We start from the raw sequence: 21,050 nt of genomic DNA, 5'->3' as shown, positions 1-21,050 counted from the left end.
AATGACCAGCTTGGTCCAACTAATAACCATTTTAGACCAGCTAATGACCAGCTTTGACCAATTAATAACCATTTTAGAACAGCTATTGACCAGATTGAACAAGCTAATGATAATATTAGAGCAGAAATAGAGAAAAAAACAACTACTAATGACCAGCTTGGACCAGCTAATAACCATTTTATACTAGCTAATGACCAGCTTGGACCAATAAGAACCATTTTAGACAATCTAATGAATACCAGCTGGTCCAACTATTAACCATTTCATACCAGCTACAGTAATAACCAGCTTGGACCAATTAATAACCTTTTTTTTTTTTTTACCAGCTAATGACTATCTCAGATCAGCTATTGACCGGCTTGAACAAGCAAATGATAATCTTAGAGTACTAAACAACAAACTAATAGCCATTTCATACCAGCTAATGACCATCTTGGTCCAACTAATAACCATTTTATACCAGCTAATGACAAGCTTGGACCAATAAGTACCATTTTAGACCAGCTAATGACCAGTTTTGACCAATTAATAACCATTTTAGACAATCTAATGACCAGCATGGACCAATTAATAACCATTTTATAACTGCTATTGACCAGATTGAACTAGCTAATGATAATCTTAGGGCAGAAAGCGGAATAAAAACAAACAACTTGGACCTGCTAATAACCATTTTATACCAGCTAATGACCAGCTTGGACCAATAAAAGCCATTTTAGACCAGCTACTGACCAGTTTGGACCAATTAATAGCCATGTTATACCAGCTAATGACCAGGGACGATTAATAACCATTTTATACCAGATAATGACCAAGACCAATTTATAACCATTTTATACCAGCTAATGACCAGGACCAATTGATAACTTTTATTCCATCTAATTACCAGCTTGATCTAACCATTTTAGATCAGTTATTGACCAGCTTGGAGAAATTAATAACCATTTTAGACCAGCTATTGACCAGCCTGGATCAGCTAGACACCAGATACCATGTTCCAAATCACAACTATAGTATTTTAAGCTGAATTTTGCTTAAGTTTCTTGTTGAGATGCAAAGATAAATATGCCAATGTTAATTGGAAATAATCTGAATCACTTTGGGCTTTTGAGTTACCAGATGTGCTCTGGCCTCTCTTGTCTAGTCTTGTCTAAAGTTATCCTCTCAGACAAACTCTTCTTAACATTTGACTCTTAACATCTGACTAATGAATCTCAGCAGAGTTGTTCTCTTCATGCACAGTGCTGAAGGCTTTGGGAAAGGCTTTATGTTTTGAACTAAGTTTCAGGAGTTAAAAGTCGTTAGACGAAAGCTGTGAGAATCTGGCAGCCGCTAAGATCTGATCAACAAATCTAGTGAGAACGAAGAAGAAAAACGGCGACACAAAGAGAGAAGGAGTGAAAGAGGGAGAGAGAGAGAGAGATATGGAGAGCATGTTCTGTCAACTCTCTATCTGTGTCTACTTAAACAACAAACTGGATGTGCCACATAAACGACCACAATAGCAGTGTCGCTTTTCACAGCTTTCAATTTTGGCCTCAACAACAACAACCTAAGAATACACTCCGCCCCCCCCTTGGGACAACTGACCCTCTTAATTAAAATAGCCTGATGCTCATTAAAACGTTATTTACCGGTGGCACATGATTCATAATAGAATTCTTGTTGATTTAGATTCTTTTATTTAGCTGTCAAGTGAATGGTTATGAAGTTGTTTTTTTTTAAATGCAGATGTTTTTGTGTTTTGTCTTCCAGAATCCAAGAAGTGTGTGCTCAATTTCAGAGCCTCAAAGAGCTTGTCAGCCACGTTCTTTTCGATTGTTAATTGTTTAATATGATGTATAGTGAACCCTACAGTATATAGCTACTGTATATGCATACTGTATATGAAAACTTCGATTTGAACCTCTTGAAGAGGCCTGCTTTAAAAAATAAATAAAATTATTCATCTGATACAATGTTAGTGAACCCATCATCTTGTATGGTTTCTAAAACTGTATCTAATACATAAATAGAACAAATACATAAACAACATTTAGTGGTTTGTGGTCATGCTGGAATGAGGGTGGAAAGTGGTGGCTTTCCAGGATAAAGGGATAAAAAAAACAAAAAAAAAACACTAGGCTTGTTTTTCTCTTTGGGATATGAGACCCATTTACTGCTATAACTGAATCTGGAGGTTCTTTCAGGCACTTGCAGGTATCAATGCTATACCTCTACATTAAAATCTCTGGAAGGTCTTTTCAGCCTTCACTCTCCAAACTCAAGTAACACTTTTAGGCCTCTCAATGGTGTTTGCTTGATTACAGCACGACTTTCTCCTTTAGTTCAAAGAAAAAGCATAGTGTGCTTGGAGAACCTGTCGGCAATTGTGTGCAAGGACTGAAACACTTCTCAAATAAAGCCATTTAGGCAAGATGGCTGAGGGCCTTTAGCACCATTATAAGACATCATTTTGTTCCTGAGCTGAGTTAGAAAGAAAAAAACATCTCTGTCCATGGCAGTTCAGCTATACCTTCAAGCAGAACAGTTCATGACAATAACAATGGCTAAATGTGCAGAAAAACTGCAGCTAATATTTCTCAGTACTTAAATGTATAATTGCACTAACAAGGACACATTCAAATAAAGTGTTTTAATTTATTAAAAAATTGTGGAAAGCATGCGTTAGATGATTATTTTGAACTCGATATTATTATTCTGTTTTTGTTCTGAATTAATATGAATCTTATTGACAGCAATGGGTGTTTGGTTGAATGGTTTGTCTAATTAAAACTAACTAAAATGTTTGCTTTCAGAACAAATACATATTGTGATATATATATATATATATTTTTGCTTGATCAACCAGCACTAATTGCTGCTCTGCAGAAGCAGGGTTAAAAAGCCAAGCTGTAGGATTACAATTCTTCAGCTTAGACCAAGTGATACATGACCTGATGATCTGAGATCTGACTACATCCTGGCAAGAATGAGCAAAAAGAAAGGGTTTGTGTAGAGATAATGATTGCTACACTCCTTCATGCTTGAGAAAAAGACATAATTAAGATGTAGCTGGAGCAGATTCCAGTACTAGTGTAACTTTGAGAAGTCTTGGCCTCTCTTTACCTCTTCTTACCTCTTCTTTGTTAAGACATCACTCTTAGTCCCTGTATCCCTACATTTATTAAAGCCATACTTTGTCATTTTAATTGGAGGTACAACAGCGGTTAGAGATATTCAAGTGCTTTTTCTTTTTGTAAAAGGTGATTAGAAGTGAAATCTACCACCATGGCACTGATTTAATGATCACAAAGTGCGGGAATGAATCATTTTTTCTCCCCCTAATGTGCTCTTAAATTTTCCTTGGTTAATTTAAATGCATTCATCCATAACATTTACCATAATTGAAGAAGCCACACATCTAAACGAATGTATCATTAGCATGAGTGGAAACACAAGTGAAATTTTTTAGCACCTATGCACAATTAATTGCAAAAACAGGGTCGGCATAATCCGAGACATTAAATTACACAATTAGGGGACAATTACTGTTTGAAATTTTAATAAAGCATGTATGGTACAATGTGAAGTGCCTCAACTTGAGTTGATCTTAAAGCTGTTCTGTGAGATATGTTACTGTTATTTTGTCTCCATCCTTTTCCTTTAGAGTCTCGATCCTAAGGCTGCAGGTTATTGCACATTTTCTGCACACCCCAGATTACTGGGGCTTGACATGCTGTCAGGGAAGCTGTATCTGTTCTTTTCATTAACATGAGAGGATTAATGAACTTGTCTGGAGATAATCTCAAACTCAAAGCCGTGAGATCACCGATTTGTCAGCTCGTGTGGGCCATTATTATACGCTCCATTCTTTTCTCATTCAGTTTCTTGAAGCTGCTAATAATGCAGACTCTTAAAAATAGAGGTTTTTTATTGGCATTGATGGTTCCACGAACATCCACAGAACCTGTCCATTCCACAAAATGTTCTTAATAGTGGAAAAAGGTTATTCAAACTAAGATTAAAAAAAGGCTTCTTTTAAGAACTGTTCACTGAAAGGTTCTTTGGGGAACCGAAAATGGTTCTTCTATGGCATCATTGCAAAAACACAGTTTTGGAACCTTTATTTTTAAGGGTGCAGAGTCAAAAAAGCAGTACAGTCATGACTACTTATGATGCATTTATGGTTATTTTCTAATCTCCATTTGAAAGAAAAGAAAGAAAAATACATTTAGGTCTGGAACAACATGAAGAGTAAGTATGACAGATTTTTGGGTGAACTGTTGCTATCGTCTTTATCAACATCTGCGCTATGCAGATGCCAACAAACAAAGAATGCATTCTTGGTTACAGTATTGCAGTGGAAGTATGCGGGTAAATGCGCAACAATTCCCCATAGACTCCAATGTAAGTGTATTTCTGTCAACATGTTTTTTGTTTGTACACACTGAGAGACGGTTCAAAATAGTTTTCTGTGGTAATCAGCAGCATGCCGCAGATAATGTCGATTTAGATAAACCCAGAGCATTCCTTCAAGCCAACAGAAACACTCTGTGGCTTTACACTAGAACAATAGTCAAGTGTAAGTAGCTGCGGTACAAAGATATACGGCATTGCTTTTCATAAAATAGAATATCTGGAAATATAAAAAGATAGACATTCTGGAAATAGTTTAGAATTATGTGGACGAGGTGAAATGGGCTGTGTTGCTCAAACAGAGATGAAAACACAAGATACGTTGGCAAAAATCCTTAGCCAGAACACGTCCTGTTTTTAATGGCACAGAAAGAAAAAGCAAGATGGAAGGGAATTTCAATTGATCATTTTTTTGGTAGCACAAGATGATTAGAACTGCAAGTTTGACTGGCGTCTGCTGTAATGAAAGAGGACGGACAGATCAATCTTAATGCAGCTATAATACACAATGGACCATCTGCTTTCTCACACATCATTTATGATGGGCAGATCACGGATGGATCAGGTTGGATGCTATAATGATATAACAAATATGCTTGAAACTTTTTCAAAATCCTCTTTATAATGTTCTGGAAACATGTTTAAAGCGCATATTGATGACTGAGGATGAGATTAAAAAGTCCTTTAAGTCCGCATTGCTGTTTCTGTGCTTCAGTAGTTACTCAGCTCATTGTCTGCAGGGGTGAGATTGCTGAGGTTTTTATTGCTCAAGTCCACTGATTAATTCTGACACACATTTCCCTTTGTCACATACAATTCAGCAGATCTGAGGGCAGAGAGCAGTGAAGATATGAGACAAAAAAAGTCCTGAAAGAAAGAAAGAAAAAAAGAGACAGGTAGAATGGGAGGACGAGAGAGAGGTAGTGAGAGACAGACAGGCAGAGAGGGAAGGAGAGAGACAAGACGAGAGGTAGTGGGAGACGATATACAGTATTTAGAGGAAATGAGAAAGGTACAGAGGGAGGAAGAGAGAGACAGGTAGAAGTGAACTGACTGGAAATAGAGAAAGAGGCAGGAAGAGGAAGAGAATGGAGAGAGAGAATGGAGAGAGAGAGAGATCGCTAAAGTTTTTTTTCTCAGGTAGAGAAAAAAAGCAGAAAGAGAGACGGGTAGAGAGACAGACAGAGAAAGAGAGACAGGTAGAGAAGGGAGAGAGGGAAGGAGAGAGACAAAATAATTGGGAGTGAGAGATGGACAGGTAGTGAGAGACAGACAGGTAGAGAAGAAGGAAGAGAGAGACAGTCTAAAAGGAGAGAGAAAGACAGGTAAAAGAATATAGAAAGTGATGGTAGAGTAGAGAGAACCACAGGTGGAGAAAGAGATACAGACAGAGAGGAAAAAAGATAAGTAGAGAGACAGGTAGAGAGAGATGGGTAGAGAAGCAGAGGGGGAGGGAAGGAGAGATACAAAACGAGAGGGAGTGAGACGTGAACAGGAGGAAGAAAGGAGAGAGGAAGAAAGACAGGAATGGCAATGGAAGACAGACATGTACAGAGGAAGGAAGAGAGAGACAGGTAGAGAAAAAGAAACAAGTAAAAAAGAATTGAGAGTGATAGGTAGAGTGGAAAGGTGAGAGACTGGTAGAGAGAAAAAAAGGCGGAGATAGAGAAAGAAAGACAAGTAGAGAGACAGGTAGAGAGATGGACATACAATATATACAGTGTGAGAGGGTGAGAAAAACATCTGGAGAGGCAGGAAGAAAAAGAGATGGGTAGAGTGAGAAAAATGTAGAGAGGGAGGATAAAAGAAACAGACAGGAAGAATTAGGGAAAAAGAGGCAGGTAGAGAATCAGAGAAAAAGAGAAAGACATGTAGAGTGGGAAAGTATGTGAGCACAACAGGTAGAAAGGGAGAGAAGTCAAAAGGGAGGGAGAGATATGAAGGTTTGGGGACATGGAGGAAGCGAGCGAGGGAGCGAGACAGGTATAGGGTGGGAGGAATTAAGACAGGTAGAGAGGGAAGACGAAAGACAGGTCAAAAGGATAGGAGAGAGAGACAAGTGGACATGGAGAGAGATAGGTAGACAAGGACAGGGTGAGGCAGACAGGAGGTTAGGGGAAAAGAGGAACTGAGAGGACAGTCATACAAAGTCAGTGAGTGTATGCTCATGAGAGAGAGAAAGAAAAAGGGAGAGGGCTGTTATCTGAGCGTGTTTTGACTGCCTGCCATCTTACAGATGGAATCACAAAGAGGGGAATGAGAGATGAGGGGGTGGGCCGAGGGTCACGTTCGCTGAGCAGCCCAAACTGAAACTAAAACACAATGCTGAGATTGTGAAGCAGGAACCACTCAACTTTACTGCAGATGCGGTTCCCAGCATTACATGCGGCGTGTGAAGCATGACTCACGGGGGAGGGGTGGGGGAATCTGACCAAAATAAAATGTGACTAACATGTTTCAAACATCCAAACAAGCCATATCCAAGTTAATGACATCTCGTCTGAGGACGGTAGTTTCACTCACACAGAAGACACTCTTCTCTTGATAGTTCCCCAGTATAACTAGGAAGTAATACCATCCCACAACAGCCAGGAGGAATTCAGAAAATAATCCACCACCCCCTCCCTTTGTGTTTTTGGCTCCAAGTGAAAAGATGAGCCTTCATCAATCCCAGGTGATTCCCCAGAAGTTTTTGAACAAGTTTGTTTTGCACCATAAAAGTCAGAACTAACAAATCGATTCCCGATGTGCCCAGAAAAGCCACAGTGTTTGATAGCACAGCTCCTGTTGGATGGCTCCCTGGTGCACAACAACATACTATCAGGGAGATAAATTGTACTATGTTTTTTTCCGGAGGAAGATGAGGTGTAACTGAAAGAACAAAGGCTAGTGCTCAACGAATTCAGAGCTAGCATCAGATTTCCCCTTTGCCATTGTTAAGCTGAGTCACTAAGCTGTGGTGTGCAACAGTGACTGCCCACGTTTACAATGGCATTCGTTCTGTAACTATATTCCTATTCATTTTCACAGGGATTTATTAAAAAACACTAATGATTAGGGTGGTCCTTATTTTTAAAGTCTCCAATTGTCATGCTCTTAACCCTTCAAATTGTTCCTTTATATAAGAAAATACAGCATGCCAATTTTTATGGCAGTAACATAATAATTACTGGTAGCTCAATAGCTTTAAACTTTCTGAGATTTTGATGATTTTCGTAAAAACAGATCATTTGAATTGGTATTATACCTGGCTAGTAAAATTCTAAAAAAATCTCCATAAAAGCATCTAATGCACCATATATTCCTAAATATGTATTTTAGATACATATTTTACATACATATCTCAGTTTACTTATTGTAGAAACTAAATCCAAATTAATCCATCCATGACCCGGTTTAGCAGATTTACCTTTCCTGGTGGAATCAATACATATTTCTATTGATGATCACCTTGGTTATTGTTTGGGTTTAGAGCACATTTTTTGGTTTAAAAAATTACATTACGTTCCTTGAAATTGACCCGGAACTTTGGCCGAATCAAGCAGATTATCAGGAGGCACAGGCAACCATACATGCAATGAAAGTAGTCAATGATCACGCCGAGAGAGGAGTGGCTCTGATTCAAGAATACAATGGCTCTCTCACACACTCTGAAGAACAATTGCAGTTTCTCCTTCATGCGGTGGAAGATCACCGACGGATCTATCCGGACTGCAAAAAGTCAACACTGGCTGCTGAGCATCAGAAATGAGGGATTGTTGAAAACTTTGTGCTTTTTTTTTTAGATTGTTGTCATTGTTGTCATGTCAGTGTTGCTCTGATTTCAATAAAATGTAGTTCATTTGCAGCAACTTTTAATATTACTTGCATATCACAATAACGCCACACAGCTTAACATAGCCAATCTTCCACATGATTGAGCTACCTCTAAATATCATTTTTTGTCAACATTTTTGCATATTTCTAATTTTGAAGTTAAAAGGAACAGTTTAAGAGGTTAAGACACTAACATTTTGCAAAAAAAAAAAAAAAAATTGGACTTGATAAGGACCAGCCTACTAATGATTCATTTAAGAAACAAAATACATAAACCAAGAAGACAAAGGTACAGTATAGGACTGTGTATCTAATGTATTTCATGAGGCAATGAACCACTCATGAAGTAATGCAAATTTATGTAATCAAATCAGCAACAGTGATAGAGTATACCACAATTTGCTGTAAATCAAAATACCATAGTGACTTTGTAACGGAGGCGAGCAAGGAAGAGCTGTGCAAGTAAACCTCACCCCACTTCCCTAGAAACTGACGCTAGAAGCTGTGGAATTTTTTTGTGTCCTTGTTACCGCATATGCCTCCCACGCTGATTGATGCTGTTATGAATCCCACTCAGAAGGACTAGTTGCATTGGTGCCGTGACCTCGGTGGGAGTGAGCTTTAGGGAGTAACGGAGGCCTGATAGTAAGAGCTGTGCAGGTAAACCTCACTCCCCTGGACTCAAGAGGCGTGCTAGTGACTGATAATAGAGGCTGCATCCTTTAGTCTCCCATGTCAGTTAATGCTGATTCAAATCTCACTTGTTACAGTGCGAATAGGACCAGTTTATTTGGTGCCGTGACCTGGATGGGAGTGAGCTTTAGGGGAGGCCAGATAGTAAGAGCTGTGCAGGTAAACCTCACTCCCATGTCATTAACAAGCGTGCTTGTAACGAAAGCTCCAGGTTTAGTCCTTTACCCTCCCATGATGGTTTGATGCTGGTTTTAATCCCACTCATTACAGTGAGAGTAGGACCAGTTTCGTTGGTGCCATGACCCTGATGGGAGGAAGGTTTAGGGGGATAGGTGTAGCAGAGGCCAGATAGTAAGTAAGTGCAGGTAAACCTCACTCCCCTGGACTCAAGAATCAAGTCAAGTCACGTCACCTTTATTTATATAGTTTTTTACAATACAGATTGTTTCAAAGCAGCTTTGCATTGATAACAAGAAAATAATGCAACGAAGTTAGTTTCTAGAAGAAAATAACGTCATTAAATGTCCCGAACTAAGCAAGCCAAAAGCCAAGGTGACAGTGGCAAGGAACCAAAACTCCATTAGGTAACAGAATGAAAAAAAAAAAAAAAACTTAGGAGAAAGCAGGCGTGCTAGTGACTGACACTAGAGGCTGCGACCTTTTTTTTAATGCTTTTTTAATTTTAGGTTTAATGCTGGTTTTAATCCCACTAATTTCTGTGAGAATAGGACCAGTTTCATTGGTGCCATGACCCGGATGGGAGTGAGTGTTCAAGGGCTGAGAGTAATAGAGCTGCTCTGGTAAACCTCACTCCTCTGCTAACAGGTGGCATACTAGCAACTGACGCTAGATTCTGCATCCTTTAGCTTCCCATGCCGGTTGATTCTGGTTAAAATCCAGCACAGAGCAGTCGAGTAGGACCAGATACAGCTACAGTTATTTAAACAACTTTAAATCTGTGGTAACCAAGGGGTCAAGGTGGGGCTGGTTAGCATTAGCCCCTTGCTGGTAGATTTTGTAACTACACTAGAAGGAAAAGCATCTAAAAATGGAAAACAACATATATATTGCAGATATTTTATTAAATAGTAGACATTTTATCAGGGTCTGTTTTTATCTGTTCAAACCAAAGCATAATGTCCAAATTTATTGCATATTTAGTAACTATAGTTACCATGGTAATTTTTTTTTTTTTGCAAAGGAGGTTCTTCAAATCCAATTGGACTATTAGCCTTGAGATGTCAACACTTGGAATTCACCACACACACACACACACACACACACACACACACGCACACACACACACACACACACACACACACACACACACACACACACACACACACACACACACACACACACACACACATTCATCTGAGCTGAGAAACAGACTTCCCTCTGTGCACAGACCCTGGATCAGTGCAGAAAGCCGTGCAGCTGTGCGAGACAGCTGTCAGGAATAAGGCATACAATGTGCTTTGACATGTTGATTCACTGCTCGCTGGCTACGAGCAGCCTGCATCGCTTCAGAAATGCATGTGTTAATGGAAGTTTCTTTGACCCTCCTCAGGGGCTCCAGCATAAATGATTTCTGCTTGGAGGACTTGGAAATCATACAGACATGACTGGATAGCTTGGGTTTAACCAACAACTTTGGTGGGTTGTTCTTGTGTCAAGCAAGGCAAACCAAAATAAACTGTCAAAACTGAATCAAGAAGAATCTAATAATAACATTTGTCTTTCTTTTTACAGAAGTTGTGTAAAAACAACAAAAAAGCACATCATAAAGGAGGTCTATAATTAGGTTTTAGCAGTTAGTGTTACCATTAATCTTAATGAAACCCAAAATATGCGTATATACTTTTGAAAGGCCATCAATAGAGCAAAATGCTAATGGTAACCATGCTAACCGGCAAAACTTTGACCCCTTAGTCCTAAATTTAAACATTTAGCAATTTTCTCATTAGGGTTAACTAGATTTTTTGTGTTTTCTAGATCTGGTTGCATCATCAACAATCTCTTTTAGTCAGATTTGACATTCTGTAATCCCTAAACATCGTGTCTTTCAGCAGGTCCCACGTCTGCCACTCGTAAAAATCCAACCCTTCTCCACACATAAATGCATCACTTCAGCTTAACTTCCTGCTACGGCTGAGGGCTCAGACAGTGTGCGCTAAACATTACCCCAGTTGTCATATTTCATGGAGTTTGACATGTGAACTGCTGTAACAGGATTTGAACCTAAAATATTCTAAGCCTCTTTTACTATACCAGAATATTTCAATATGAGATTCAATGTAATGCAGCAAATGTAGTGTTTTTATTTATTTATTTTAAATACGCTTATCCATTGACCATAAAACATGTTTTATCATGCATCTTTTTTATTTATTCCTGCCCACACTTTCAATAAAAAAAAACTCTCTCCATTTTTTTTTTTTTTTTTTTTTACAATTTACATGACAAAACGCATCTGAAGCTGGGAATAATCCTGGATTTTCCAACTGGGTTTTTCATCTGCATTCCAAAACAACACAGACCCTGCTTACTCTGAAAGTCCTCAGCGCAGGTTTTGACATGCATTGTGCTTTAGCAAAATAATTTCCCATTTCAGAAATCTACCTGACATGCATCAATAAGGTAAAGATATATCCAATCTGGCCTCATACGTACCAATACAAGACAATAAGTGTGCGCATAGCCTACAACAGATCTTACTGGAAGCTGGTACCACAGAGAAGCCACACACAGTGACAGTAGGAATCATGTGATTGTATCTCCGTGACTGATATGCATGTAATATTCTACATGACATGAACATATTCTACATTACAGCGTTGCATGCACGAAAGCTGTAGCTGAAAAGTCTTTGGTTGTTGCTGCTGTGAGAGTTCATATCAAAGCACAGCAGCAATTTCAGAACCAATTCGAGGAAAAAAATCATTAACATCAAAGGAGTGGAAACCTCAAACTTGGCTCGTAGCTTAAAGATCCACAAGCTATTTTGCTGTGTGAGAGTTTTTGCTCCTGTTGAGACACATCTAGCCTGGCACACACTTGAAAGAGCTGCTCACAGAACAAACTTCCATCCTGTGAGTAAAAGAGAACTGTTTGAGGGTTCATAACATGGTTTGTCCAAGTAGGACATTTTCCTTAAGCAACACTCTTGATGGTCCTGGAATATTCCTATTAACCAATCATTGGCCTCTGAATTAAGAAGTTAGGATAAGATCCTGAAGTCAGGGAGTGAATAACGGGTGGGTCTGATAATCAAGGCTGGAATCCCAATATAGGAGATGAAAATAAAAAGTTGTTGCATATATGCATTTATGCACTTGGCAAATGCTGTTATCCAAAGAATCTTACATTCACCTTCAAGGCATGTTTTATCAGTTCACATATTCCCTCGGAATCAAAATGAGGAAAAAAATAAACATTACAACCCTGGGTACAGCAGAACTGAGAATAAAATAATAAACACCACTAGATGCAATATTAATAACCATTTTTAACTCATATATAGTGTTGTTTATAAATTTTCCCCTTATTTCTACAATGGATTTTTGGCCTACGCACCTTGTTTTTGGACTCATATTAACCCTTAAACGCATACCTCGGGTTTTTAGTGTCCCGGGACATTCACTGTCCTCCTCCTCATTCATTTTTAAAAGTTAGAACTTCTTTGTTGCACTTTATTCTACAGTACGTGCACATACATATACTTTCAGTGTACTTACCTAAGAAAGTACTGGGAAACTACATGGATTAAGGTTAAGTTTAGGGGTAGGTTCAGGGTTAGTACCAAGTTATTACACAAGGTGGCAATGTCTGATACACAATGATGAAGTGACATTTCACTCATAGTTACAGCAGGCAGAAAACAAAAGAATAGGAAGTTCAACAGCAAAACTTGCGTACAGCACAACACACGTGCATCGTGATGCATAATTTTGTTTGTAAACAAAGCACTCGAGTCGCTTCATAAAATTGAGGTTAAATCACTGGAGTCTCATGGATTACTTTAATGATGTCTTTACTAGTTTTCTGGGGCTTGAAAGTGGTAGTTGCGTAGACAGTCAATGGAGGGACAGATATCTCTCAGATTTCATTAAAAATATCTTCACTTGTGTTCTAAAGATGAACGAAAGTCTTACAACATGAGGGTGAGTAATTAATGAGTAATTACATTTTTGGGTGAACTAACCCTTTAAGGTATATTTTTAGTTTACCATACAGTAAATGATTGCCAATGTATTTGGCAGTGCACTTTAAACACACTTAAAAGGTAATAGAAGTCTATGAAATGAAATATAAATATGTAAATTAAAACAGCACTACTAATTCCATATATTATACATTTCAACTATGATACATTTTCATTTAATTGTAAATAACATGCAATTAAGTGTCAGAAAACATTACTTTCAAATTCGCACTTCAGTACATTTCTTAAAGTACATTATTTCCGTAATAAGCACTCACTTAACTTAAGTCTCACTTAACTTAAATGTATAATATATGGAATTACAGCCCCATTGACTCCCTGTGCCAATGCATTGATGAAGTGAACTAAAGATAAAGTCAGGAATCTCTGTGTGATTCTGGAGTCAGACCTTAGCTTCAGTAGTCATGTCAAAGCAATAACTAAATCAGCATACTATCATCTCAAAAATATTGCAAGAATTAGATGCTTTGTTTCCAGACAAGACTTAGAGAAACTTGTGCATGCTTTCATCACCAGCAGGGTGGATTATTGTAATGGACTCCTCACTGGCCTTCCCCATAAGACAGTTGCAGCTCATACAGAACGCTGCTGCCAGGATTCTGAGCAGAACCAGAAAATATGAACATATCACACCAGTCCTCAGGTCTTTACACTGGCTCCCAGTTACATTTAGGATTGATTTTAAAGTATTATTACTGGTATATAAATCACTCAATGGCCTAGGACCTCAATATATTGCAGATATGCTCACTGAATATAAACCCAACAGATCACTCAGATCATTAGGATCACATCAGCTAGAAATACCAAGGGTTCACTCTAAGCATGGCGAGTCTGCTTTTAGCTATTATGATGGAACCAGCTTCCAGAGGAGATCAGACGTGCTCCTACAGTAGTTACATTCAAATCCAGACTCAAAACACATGTTTATCTGTGCATTTACTGAATGAGCATTTTGAATAACTGTTTTAATTTTCCTTGCTTAATTTTGTGATTATTTGTATTCCTTTCTATGTAAAGCACTTTGAATTGCCATAGTGTATGAAATGTGCTATATAAATAAACTTGCCTTAACTTACACAGGGGCTTTTTCTGTCTCTCTGTCTTTCTCTGATTTGATTTGATTTCCTCGTTCTTTGATCATCATCAGTATTCAGTGCTGTGGTGTGGCATAAATAAACCGTTCAGTGAGCAGGGCTTTCCTGCACAGCTACTCCTTCCTCATTCTGATGGGACGAGTGCTTTTCCGTGGCGCATGTCCCACCGGTCTGCTCTCTTACTGGACATGGAGAAGGTAGAGCGAATGGTTGCACAATGATTTATTGCTGCATTTGCACCTAGTCAGATCACTAAAGTTCAATAAATTCCTCACACATACACACACACACACACACACACACGGCTTTCTAAGACTGCGGGAACCGGAGCAGTTACCCCTCCATGCGCCGGCAGATAGATTAGCATCCGGCTCAAAGCAGCAGCACATCAAAAGAAGCTTTGATGCTCAGTACGGCTACACAGAGGGGCAGGTGAGGGAAAGGGTGGCCCCGTGCCGTCAATGAGGATTCTGGGAAAAACTCCCAGCTTTTAGAGCTGGATATATCTATAGCCTTCTTGTAGTGGGAGATGGATGCAGAGCCTGGGAAAGAGCTTTATTCGGGATGAAAAAGTGCATACTTGCTGTGGTGAGGGTGGCCATGTGCTCTGGATGTTCAATGGTTTGAGTGGGACCATATGGAAGGCTGTTCATGTCAATGATATGATGAATAGATGATTCTTCAAGCTTAGCGAGGATTATTCATAGCACAAACTGAGAAATGCATTGCATAATATGAATGTTTTAACACCTCCAAGGTGTAATTGCTCAAAATTGTGAAACACAGCTAAAGAGAACTCTGTTTGTATTAGTCAGTCTAGTCTTTCAGTTGTTGTCTCTGTCTAGTCGGAGATTATGTTTAATTACTGCTTTTATTACATACATTGCCAAACGCTCCACTAAAATATTGTGTCCTTTCATGATCTCTCTTGAGAACTAGATGAAAGCTGGGATTTCAACAGAAAACAATACACAATGGTCCTTTTTTCCTGCCACTGTTATCCTAGCAGATGTGTATCATCTACCTGTAGGTAGGTGTAGTATGTACATTTAAACCTTCCTCCATTAAATTATTAAATAAAACCATGCTGGATGACCAATTTAATGTTTACCATCAAGTTTACCCAATGGATATACTGGTCCACAAACGAGATTAGCGCCAAACTAGGACATGTGCAAAACAACATTTTCATAGATTGTTTCTCTTCAGTGACCTGTTCCCTTTGTTCCATTTTCCTGCTCTTCATTTATTACCATGGTAAAAAAAATCGCCCCGTATACCCTCAAATAGGGCATTATTTGAATGGACAGCCATTTGTACTGGTGTCCGAAACCATTGTGGAAATTATCAAGTGCACTCATTCTATCCCACATTGCACCGTAATGTACAGCCGATGAACGCTGAACGGCTTTCCGAATTCCTCACTCGTTTTCATTCACTCCTTCAAGTGAACTGTATTAGTGGACTAACATATGGAATCGTGATTGAGGTTTTAGGGGGCGATTTCGGATTCAGCCCCTGTGTATTTCAGTCCTTCAGCTCATTCAGTTATTTGTCTGGTGTTGTTTGTGCCTAGCACTCAGTTTCGTCACTGTCCGTCACTCCCTAAGTTTGTTTTGTTTAATAAATATTCACTTTGATTTTAAACCCTGATCGTATTCATCTTCACTAGATTTTAATAAAAGTTATAAGTAGATTGTATTTAAAAATGAACTTGACTTCTAATTAAAATGTGGTTTGATCACCCTTTGTGTTTAAAACAGATTTTGTCCTTGGTATACTTGCGAGTCTCTTGGTGGTATTGTCACAGTTCTTATGGATTTAATCTGAGTTTTTTTTCCATCTCTTCATGTAATCTCAGATGGGCGCGATGCCGGTGAGATCAGAGCTCTATGTGAGTCGTACAATCTTTTGTCAGACTCCTTGTCAGAGTTGTTGTCATTTCCTAAAACTAAGGGTTCTTCCACACTAGCACTTTGGTGCTTTCCAAATATCAGGAAATTATCCAGTTCGATTGACGTCAGAGTTTGGTTCCTTTGGATGATGTGAACTCTGTTTTCCGAACTCGACTGCGCACCCATTAACCGAACCGGAGTCCGCATAAAGAGCAATCGAACTCTGGTTCGGACAAGGGCATTGAACTGAGGGCCAGATTTACTAAACAGCAAATTAGCGTGAGAGCGCAATTCCAGAAAAAAGCACAGATGGGAGTGGAAAGTTCTGCACCCAATCTACTGACCACGCGTAAATTAAAGAACACAGATGCAGCTGGATAATTTCCATAATGACCAATGCAATCTACCAAGAGCAGCGCAAATTAGCGTCTGGTTTAAGACATGATTTGTTTGGTCGTTAGATAATGGCGCAAATACCAGTAAACTTACTTAGTAAATCACCTCGCATGATTCATTTAAAAACTGTCCTCCCATAATTTTTGCGTCTGAAAGGGAAACTCCAACAAATGCATATGCAATAAGGAAAGCCGCAAAAATAACCCTGTCCATGCCTTTTCAGCGCGAATTTTTAGTAAAATATATATATTTTTTTTAAATATATTTTTTTGTAAAAATATCTTTAGTAAATCCTGACAGTAGTTTTTTAACGCCAAAAGAGGGTTTGTTAGATATTAGTTAATCTGGCCCTTGATGTGTTCGGTTCGTTTGGATAATTTGAGCGCTGTTTTCCTAACTCAAGTGCGCACCCGCAAACTGTACCTGAGTCCATAAAACGAGTAGCCGAACAATAGTTCGGACCAAGTGTGAAAGCATCCTTAAACAAAAAATAGGTAATTGAAATAAAGCTGAAAGAAGATAAAATGAAAAATGTTAAATAAATACATTTTTTTTAAATAAGTTGAAATAAAATACAACTGAAATAAAAAAAGCTAAATATAAATTTTTTTTTTTTTTTACAAAAGCACAACACAATGACTAAAACTAAAATTCTAATGAAAAGTGAAAATATTAAAATAAAAATTATTTCAAATATTATTTAAATAGTATATAAACAACACTGCTCCTTGTGCATACAAAAATATAAATGGATTTTTAGAATAAATGGCAAAAGGACTGTTTGGAAATGTAAACAGGCATGTCCTACTGGTAGACAATAATAAACATCTTAAAATCATCTAAGACATTGCACAGTATTATGTTGTACATCCCAGCAGTAATTCATCATGGCCTAAGCCAGTGATTTTTTCAGCAGGGAGCACTAATCCAAACATGCATAAGCCACCTTGTCTGGTGTGTGAATTGTGCCTCTCCTGATGCTACTGTAATATCTCTCTCTCTCTCTCTCTCTCTCTCTCTCTCTCTCTCTCTCTCTGTGTGTGTGTGTGTGTGTGTGTGTGTGTGTGTTTAGCCACCAAATGCTTGTGTCTGTACCCACTAAGAAAGACTAAGAAATCACAGATGGCAAATGACACAGCATAATCAAACAAAACAATAACAAGAAAAAAAAAGGTGGAAGGTTTTCCTCTGGGTGGAAGCAATCAACCATCACATAGTAATTATTTGATCACGAATAAGTCAGGTAGCCCTGGCAGTGTTGTTTCAACAGAGGGAATATGGCAGACACACTCCGTCGATCCGCCCCGTTTTATGTGTAATGTGCTATTACAGCTTCTTCTGGCAAATATCCCCGAGAGCGTGTGATAGTGTCTCGCAGTTTTTAATTAATGCGTAAGCCTGGCGATGTTAATTAAAACCAGACTGATCATTACCCACCCGGAAAGATCTTACGGACGCTCATGCTGCCGGCCAACAAACGCCGAACACAACTGAGGAGTTACTAATAATCCTTCAGTTCAGATGCAATCTTTAGTGGGTTTAAAAAAAGTTTTTCAATCGGGGATTTTTAGGTAAATAGCTGTACACTCAGTTTATCTTCGCTTTGTTCAATATCTTAATAAGGGCATTCATTGAACCTCATTGGTTCTCATGCTTGAGCTTCACGTTACCGACTTTCAATGTTCTCTGTATTTTCGCCCAATCAATGTTTATAAGCGCATAAAAGCCTAAGTTAAATCTGTTCATCATATAAAGCGGCTGTGTCCCTTCAGAAAACTAGGATTAAACCGTTTGATTCATATGGATTATTTTTACGATCTATCTATGAAAGTTGTGAAGCATCATATTTTAGACTTTCAATGGAGAGACAGAAATCTCAGAAATCTCATATTTTAAATAATTATCTTAATTATCTTCATTCAAAGGCCCATTCACACCAACAATGATAACTATAAAGAAACAATACAATACAATACAAATTGTATTTCTATAGCACAATTAAAACAACTGCCATTGGCCATAGTGCTTTCCAGCATAATTAATACAACATAAGCAATTACATAAAGTCACACAAACAAAATTAAAACCTGTTAACTCTAATCAGTTCTAAAAGCCATACTAAAAAGATCCGACTTCAAACTAGACGTAAAAGTATCCACAGATGGGGAAGATTTAATGTGCTTTGGAAGAGCTTTTCCATAAGCGTGGAGCAGCCACAGAGAACGCCCTATCACCCAATGATTTTAATCTAGTTTTAGGAGCAGGAAGAATAATCTGACTAGAAGATCTCATATTTCTTGTATTTCGATAAGGTATCAAAAGGTCAACAATATACAGTATCTTGAGGCAATACCATGCAACGCTTTAAAAAACATCAACAGAACCTTAAAATAAAATAGGCCCTAGTATAGAATCCTGTGGCACACCCATAGACTGTAAAAAAATATGGACGTAGTGTCCGTGACGTCACCCGTTGGTTTCTGAAGAGCATTTTTGAAGCCTAAAGTGGGCGGAGCCGGCCGTCGCCATCTTGGCCTCGCGTCACTCCCGGATAACAGAAAATGGGCAAAGAGGCTGAGGAGCCTGGCTATCTGAAATCACGCCCACCTAGCTCGACGTGATCGAGTTAGCTCAGGCTGTTAACGGCTCTGGGTAATGCTATAAGGTTATGCTACTGACAGTACCAAGTCTGCGACTGCACAGGGCCTCGTGCTAAAGTGACAGTTGATGATGTAAAGCCAATTAAAAGTTCCTATTTTTGCCCTTCGAAATATTATAATAGTTAAAAGACATACAAGTGAGACTGTGTATCGTGATTCTGTACTATTCTGCTAGTTGAAAATGTATTATGCAGTAACTTAATATTATTCTGAGAATGTGTGTGTGACAGTGATTTATGTGCACATGTCAGTCACTCTTTTTTTAAAGTCTATGGTCCGTCAGCGCGGCATCGCTCGTCAAGTTCGTAGAGAGCTTATTCAGTCCATTTTATATTCTGATTTTGGCCGCCTCTCAAATGGGTAAACCATAGATATATTGCCTATGAAGTTCAAGTAAATGCGCTAGAAAATCCGCGCTCATTCAAGGATGTGGATTTATTGCATGGACGGAGAAGCGCAGACACCTGCAGGATTTCACCTGACGGTACATAAGCATATTATAATCTATCTGTTCCGTGAGAGCAGAACGAACAAGCCTTTATTGGCGTTTTTAAATCTGAAAACTCCAAAAAGCAACGAAATTGTCAGACATCCATTAGTGCATGTTCACAGAGGAAAACAACTGAAATACAGAGCTGGTTGTTCTCTCGAACGATACTCGACGACAACGACGGAATCCTAAGCCGTGGGCGAAGTAATGGGTGTATTAAATTGTATGAAATAATCCCGAAAAAAAGCACAAACACTGCAGAGATGGCAAGTTCAGCAGCTAACATTTGCTGAGGTGACGTGACGGCTAGTAACAGCAGACAAACGGCTAGCATTGACATCAGTGGCAATCCACCTGTCACTCAAGTGGCCACACCCTTAATTATACCTTAATTATATAACTTTAAATATTAATCAACTAAACGGATGAGTTATAAAAAAATTCACCCCCCTCACAGTTGTTATGAAGGGCAAAATTAGCTGTATAGACCAAAGCCACATAGATATCCAGGCTGTAAACATGTTTTTTTCTGCTGTAAAGTTGGTCATTTTAACATGGGGGAGATACAGATTTGACTCACTTCTGCAGCCAGCCTCAAGCGGCCAGTCAATGAATTGCAGTTTAACTCACTTCTGTGTTGGTTTCAAGAGAGAGACGGGGAGGTTGCCGCTTGGGCTCACCACTATGTAATTTAGCTGATGCAGAACACAAATTTCCAATGCAGACCAAAGATAACTATAACAATAACTACATTAGCGTCCACAAAATATTATTCTGTTTATTATATGTGCACGCTGCCACTTTAAATCCTCTAACTCTTTCAAGTAGGGTGGATTCTGAGTGGCTGTCAATGTATTTATGGTTCATCAGCTGGAAAAAAAAAATAATTCTGAAAGTGATTCCAACTATATCATTTCTCAAATTATCATTATGTTATGGTGTGGACTCTGCTATTCTTTATTTAGAACAATTTTTAAAACGATATCTTTATCGTTATAGATATAGATATAGTTATTGTCCTTAGTCTGAACAGGCCTTTATGGGTTTGGAACAACATGAGGGTGAGTAAATGATGACAGAATTAACTTTTTTTGTGTGAATTATCACTTTAAAGCTGCAGTCAGTAACTTTTGTCGCTCTAGCGGTTAATAAACAGAACTGCATGGGTCTTGCGGAAGAACATTATAGCCGGAGCTACTTCTCTATGTCTATGGCGAGTCACGCAGGCACTGGGATATTCCACAGTGGTACGACCCGAACCAGTCTAAAATAGTCCGAATATAAACTTAGTATAGGTGTACCGTAGTAACAAAAGACAAAAACACGTTTTGGAAAATGGATTCATGCAGTACTCGCTTATTATATCAATTTTGTAAATTT

The 21,050-nt window shown here is 38.6% G+C and overlaps 1 protein-coding gene across 1 annotated transcript in view; it reads right to left on the bottom strand.

The window, feature by feature from the left end:
* The window catches only part of fam20ca (FAM20C golgi associated secretory pathway kinase a), a 74,195-nt gene that overhangs the window by 42,700 nt on the left and 10,445 nt on the right, over positions 1–21,050 (bottom strand). The window lies entirely within an intron of this gene.

This window comes from Abramis brama (genome assembly GCF_963993115.1).
Source record: "Abramis brama genome assembly, chromosome: 1".
Taxonomy (NCBI): Eukaryota; Metazoa; Chordata; class Actinopteri; order Cypriniformes; family Leuciscidae; genus Abramis; species Abramis brama.
Note: the sequence above shows the minus strand (reverse complement) of the source record. Positions and strands in the feature narration are given on the sequence as shown.